The sequence below is a fragment of the Arachis stenosperma genome, chromosome 10 (assembly GCF_014773155.1).
Source record: "Arachis stenosperma cultivar V10309 chromosome 10, arast.V10309.gnm1.PFL2, whole genome shotgun sequence".
Classification (NCBI taxonomy): Eukaryota; Viridiplantae; Streptophyta; class Magnoliopsida; order Fabales; family Fabaceae; genus Arachis; species Arachis stenosperma.
Genome location: NC_080386.1, coordinates 94,419,405 through 94,426,607, shown reverse-complemented (window position 1 = coordinate 94,426,607; position 7,203 = coordinate 94,419,405).

Genomic DNA, 7,203 nt, shown 5'->3' with positions numbered 1-7,203 from the left:
ATTCAACTCAAAGCTACTAACTCCAATGGAGGGTATACAAATACTACTCCCATATGAAGCAGTAGTGGGGTTAGCATATGACCCCAGAGTCCTTCTGGACTGTTCATTTCCACTTGGTTCCATGATGGAGCAAGGGAGATGGTATAGATGTTGATATTGTCTATTTTATTTAATTTATTATATAAAAAAATTGATTTTCAAAATAATAAAATAAAATAAAATAAAAATCGAAATAAAAATAAAATAAATAAAGAAAGAAAATTAAAAATTAAAAATTTGAAAACTTTTATGAAGATTTTCGAAAATTTGAGGAGAGAGAAAGTGGTTAGGATATTTTTGAAAAAGATATATATATATATATATATATATATATATATATATATATTTTTAACTTAAAAAGATAAGAATTGAAAAATTTTGAAATTGAAATATGAATTTTTATATAAAAATTTCGAAAATATAGTTTAAAATTAGTTATAAAAGATATTTTTTTTTGAATTTTGAATTTTATGATGAAAGAGAAAAACACACAAAAGACACAAGACTTAAAATTTTTAGATCTAATGCTCCTTATTTTCGAAAATTTTGGAGGGAAAACACCAAGGAACACCAAACTTAAAAAATTTAAGATCAAAACACAAGAAAGACTCAAGAACACCTTGAAGATTCACAAGAACACCAAGAACAAAAGAAAGAACACCAAACTTAAAATTTTTAGAAAACCAAGATAAATTTTCGAAAATTAAAGAAAGATCAACAAGAAAATACCAAACTTAAAGTTTGGCATAAGATTAAATCAAGAAAAATTATTTTTGAAAAAATATTTTAAAAAGAAGATGCCCAATTGTCAAGAACATAGACCAACGCTCTAGCCAATTGGGAGTAAATGTAACACTTGTTCTGAATAGGTATATTCCTTTTGGAAGATTAATGCTTCAAAAAGAGCACAAGTGAAACAAGAAAAAACACAGAACAAGAAAAATTAAAGATCAAACAGGAAAAATAAACAAGAACAACTTGAAGATCAAGGAAGAACAAAGAACACTTATACGAAAATTTTAAAGGAAAATATAAAATATGCAATTAACACCAAACTTATAACAAGACACTAGACTCAAAGAAAAATTAAGAATTAATAAAGAAAAATAATAATTTTGAAAAAATTTTTTGAAAAGAAATTATCCTCTCAGAATTTAATGACTCTATAGCAACAAAAATAAATTATTCCTAATCTAAGAAATAAAATAAACCTTTAGTTGTTCAAACTCGAACAATCCCCGGCAACGGCGCCAAAAACTTGGTGCACGAATTTGCAATCCGTACAACTAACCAGCAAGTGCACTGGGTCGTCCAAGTAATACCTTACGTGAGTAAGGGTCGATCCCACGGAGATTATTGGTTTGAAGCAAGCTATGTTTATTTTATTAATCTTAGTCAGGATGCCAATAAGGTTATTTGGATTTAATTGTAAGAAGTAAAAGTGTTTGGAATAAGTAATTGTTACTTTATTAATGGAGAATATGTTGGAGTTTTGGAGATGCTTTGTCCTCTGAATTTCTGCAATGTAATATTCAACTCAATTGTTTGTAAAGTTCCATACAGTTGTAATATTCAACTCAATTGTTTGTAAAGTTCCATCCATGGCAAGCTGTATGTAGGGTGTCACCATTGTCAGTGGCTACTTCCCATCCTCTCAGTGAAAATGGTCCAGATGCTCTGTCACAGCACGGCTAATCAGCTGTTGGTTCTCGATCATGTTGGAATAGGATCCATTGATCCTTTTGCGTTTGTCATCACACCCAGCAATCGCGAGTTTGAAGCTCGTCACAGCCATTCAATCCTTGAATCCTACTCGGAATACCACAGACAAGGTTTAGACCTTCCAGATCCTCAAGAGTGACCGCCATCAATTCTAGCTTATACCACGAAGATTCTGATTAAGGAATCTAAGAGAAGCTCATTCAGTCTGATGTAGAACGGAGGTGGTTGTCAGGCACACGTTCATGGATCTGAGGAAGGTGATGAATGTCACGGATCATCACCTTCTTCATGTTTAAGCGCGAATGAACATCTTAGATAGGAACAACGTGTTTAAATGGAAAACAAAGGTAATTGTATTAATTCATCGAGACGCTGCAGAGCTCCTCACCCCCAACAATGGAGTTTAGAGACTCATGCTGCCAAAAGGTACAAATTTTAGATCTAAAATGTCATGAGGTACAAAATAAGTCTCTAAAAGTTGTTTAAATAGTAAACTAGTAACCTAGGTTTACAGAAAATGAGTAAACTAAGATAATTGGTGCAGAAATCCACTTCTGGGGCCCACTTGGTGTGTGCTGGGGCTGAGACTTAAGCCTCTCACGTGCTTAGGCTGTTTCTGGAGTTGAACGCCAGGTTGTAACGTGTTTTGGGCGTTGAACTCCTACTTGTAACCTGTTTCTGGCGCTGGACGCCAGACTGCAACATGGAACTGGCGTTGAATGCCAGTTTACGTCATCTATCTTTGCGCAAAGTATAAACTATTATATATTGCTGGAAAGCCCTGGATGTCTACTTTCCAACCCAATTAAGATCGCGTCAATTGGACTCTTGTAGCTCCAAAAACTCCATTCCGAGTGCAGGGAGGTCAGGATCCAACAGCATCAGCAGTCCTTTTTCAGCCTAACTCAGATTTTTGCTCAGCTCCCTCAATTTCAGCTAGAAAATACCTGAAATCACAGAAAAACACACAAACTCATAGTAAAGTCCAGAAATATGATTTTTGCCTAAAAACTAATAATATTCTACTAAAAACTAATTAAAACATGCTAAAATCTACATGAAATTACCCCCAAAAAGCGTATAAAATATCCGCTCATCATCTACACCCAAGCGTCTGCTATAAATTGCAGATAATTAATCACAACTAATACATTGAATCGACAGATTAATGTTAACGTGTTAGTTTCACAGTCAATGTTAAGCAATTTTTCAACTACACAATGCTATACAAATTACTGCAAGAAAATTCATACTAATCCTATGTAAATCAAACCTCAGGAACTTCGTTAGATTCAAATTCATAATCCACCTCGCCTGGATTCAGCTGACAATCCGAGGTTGAATGATCCATTATCTTCAAAACGAGTTCAAACTTTGATTTCAAAAAACAACAAATCAAAATAGAAAACGAAGCTCGAGTTGCACAGAGAGAGGAAAGTAACGTAAACGAAGAACATACCCGTGAGAAAAGGAGAGGAAAAGAACGATGGAGAAAAAGGAGGGAAGACGCGCGAGAAGAAGAACAACCAAATCTCAAAATAACGAAAACGAATAAGGAAACAAATCTTTTAAATTTGGTAGTTAGATATACGCGGGATCTTATATAGCGCGTGTATACAACGTATGTGGAGCAGCGCATTTTATTGTTTTATTGCTTAATGAACTTGTAAAGCATACAAGCCCGAGCACCTGATTGTATATTTGTCCTAGTGTAAAACCTGCATTATGTGTAGATCAAATATTAATTCATTGTAAAAATTTATTGATATTTTTGTATTATTATTAATAGTTATTATTTTTAATTTTAAAAAATTTTTTATATATAGAAATTTATTATAGAGTGTATAAGATTATTCTGTCATTTATTTTTTAGTTGAATAATTTAGTTATTTTTTTAGTCTATAATAACGAATTTTACTTAAATATAAAAGCTATTATATTTGTATATTAAATAAATATTGTTACATATTATAAATGTTATACAACTTCAAAAAATTAAAATTTTAATAAAAATAATTTATATTATAATCACACAAACAACAAATACTAATTAAATAACTTTTTGTTATATTATTAGACTCTTCGTATATGTCTTGCACACTACCTGTGAGTTATGTATTTAATCTACTTTATATACTTATTTATAATTTGTTTACAAAAGAATTAATATATATTTTTTAAAAGAATAATTTACTTAGTATACAAAAAGATTAAATAATTAATCTCTTTTGTTATATTAATATTTAATTTAGTTAAAAAATTAATATATAAAAATTAATATAGTTAATATTTTTTAATATTTTAGTTTACATTAATTTATATATTTTAATAATTTTTTTAAATGATAACTTTTAGAATACGTTTTAACTATTCAAAAACAAAAAAAATTCAATTATATATGAAATCAAATATCATTTTTCTATTCTATAAAAAGAATTACAATTAATAACAAAAAAAACACTAATTATAAGAAAAATATTGAATTGGTAAAAAACAAAGAATTTTGATATAGTCCTATTTTTATATGTCTCTGTCCATTTGATCAAATTCACAAACAAAAAATTATATATTCAAATTAAATAAGAGACTAATCATATATTCAAATTTAAAGTTTTTATAACAAAAAAAAATCAAATTAGTTATTCTAGATTTATCTAAAAAAAATATTGGCTACCAGTTGGTATAATGCGTGATTATGATGCAATCGTGTGTTTTTATTACGATATTTGAGAATAGCAATAATCGTTCTCTATAATTTGTAGCCAACAACAAGAAGACAAAAAAAAAAACAAAAAAAAAATAAAAAGGGTAACTAGAAATATGATGAAAATTTTGTGAAGGAGATAAAAAAAAAGTGAGTCTCGGCGATTATAAATCTCAAATTTTATTATTTCCCTCACAAATCATTTCCATTATCTATCTGGTCACTCCCTCTATTTTCATATTTTCTGCTATTTTTTTATTTTCTCATTACTGCCTACAAATTGTGAGGAGGATTCCTACTAACTTCTAATATCATAGTAAAATATATAATTACATTATAATCACACATTACACCGAATATCATTTAATATTTAAAAAAAGTAACCGTCATTCTATGTATCATTTTATTGATTTATTCTAATGATTTATATTCTTATAATTATTATATAAAAAATCATCAAAACATATTCACAGCACACCTAAATTTTTATAGTTCAAAATACAATATCAAAGCAAATTGAAAAAATAAAATGTCAAATTTATTGGCTACATGGCTTTTCTTTAGGCTATCAATCTATATGTATCAATCATTTTTCAAGTGGTTTTCAAGTAAAATACTATTTGTGAATCATTTTCATTGGTGCAATTAAAAATACGTTTGACAAAATTTAAAATATCTACTCTAATAAAGTATAATTTATGAGCAAGACTAATAACAAATAATTAAAAAAGTTAGATAAAGTATTAAATTGGTCTCTTATATTTAGACATAATTCTGTTTTAATCTTTAAGGTTTAAAATGTCATATTCAAATTCAAAAAAATTTCATTTAGCTTCAATATAATCTCACTGTGAGGTCAAATTTAAATAATCAATGAAATATTCTACATAACAGTAGTACAAGAAGAAGGTCGATAATTTAAAAAATAAATACAAACTCCAGAGATACAAAATCAACCGTAGATGTATCAATATATTTATTTATCATTCTTATAATTTAAATAAAATATTTTCTATAGAACTAAGGAAAATAATAAATAAATATATTGATGCATTTACAGTTGATTTTGTACTTTTAGAGCTTATACTTGTTCTACAAATTATCGATTTTGTTCTTGTACCACTATCATGTAGATTATTTCGTTAATTATTTAACTTTGATCTTACAGTAGGACTATATTGAAGCTAAATAAATTTTTTTAAATTTAAATATAACACTTTAAATTTTAAAAATCAAAACAAAATTACACCTAAATATAAAAGATCAATTTAATACTTAATATTAGAAGTTTAAATTGTGTTCAATATTCTTTATCATTCTAACATGCTGCAACATAACTGCTTAGATAACTCTCTAGGTTAGGTTCTATCATTCAAAAATAAATTGTTCAACTAAACATAAATTCAAATGCGAATGGAAATCTAAAACTCAAATAGAAAAAATAACAGACGTACTTTGAGACAAAAAAGGGCGTTTCTCATGATCTGTGACAAAAATGTAATTTTTTTTATCATTTTTATCAAGGACAATGTCAATGACGTACTTTGAGACATTTGATTAAATTAATTGGTCATTTACCACTTCATTGAGAAGAAAGTACAATGACTTATTAAAATTCTTCATACACATAATAATGGGTATATGAAGATGGTAAGATGATAAAATTTTATATTTATGTAGTGATTTTAACATACGATTAAATCGCTTTTTTTAGAAAGATATTTATCTCTATATTTAGTAGTTATAGGATTGATGATAATACTTTTTTAAGATACAATAAAATCAATAAATTTCTTAATTAACAATAATAAAAAAATTCTCAACTCTCTTAAACTTTAAAAGAAGGATAAAATAAGGCTTGACAAAACAATTTTTTCTTGCTGTATTTATTTTGAGTGTAAGGAATATTTATATATAGATATGTTACATGAATAACTAAAAGTCACATACCATGTTAAATAGTTGTGACCTTTTGTTATTGTAGGAATAGTTATAACTCTTTATTTGTTGTGTGAATAAGCATAATGTATCATTTCACACACTAACCATCACATACATAAATATATATCACCGATTAACAAATAACTAACTCAAAACCGGTTAAGATTTTAATCATTCACTTAAATATTAATATTAATTATTAATAAAATTAATATTAATATATATAAATTTGTAAATATCCTTTAATCTTCCACTATTTAAAAAATTTAAATACCATACAATTATATGCATAAAGAATGTGTCACTAAGATTAAACATTTTTTTAGTGTAAATTTAAAGTTCTAACAAAGTAATAGGTGTCTAATCGATTAAACATATACTCTATATGTTAGTACCAAAAATCACACACATTATTTATAGAGCAATGCTAGGGGGCCAGCAATTTTTGTGATTGTTAGCCATCAACTAGCCATCAATGATGATTTGATGGTATGAGATTGGTGTGAGATTTCATCCAATAGCTCACCTTCCTCTACTGGTTACATACTGGCCAAAATTCAATAAAACAGCTGGCCCCCTAGATTTTTCCTTATTTATACCCTCAAAGTTCAAGAGTTTATAATTTTAAGCATTTATATGACCTTATGCTTATCATGGTTTCATGAATATTTATAGGAATAAAATGTCTAAAATTCTCGATTAGAGCGGCACCACTCCTATATTCATATAGGTGGAATCTTTTGATAAATAATATTATCATTCCATTAAGAATTTTAAATCATCCTCCTAATTTATTG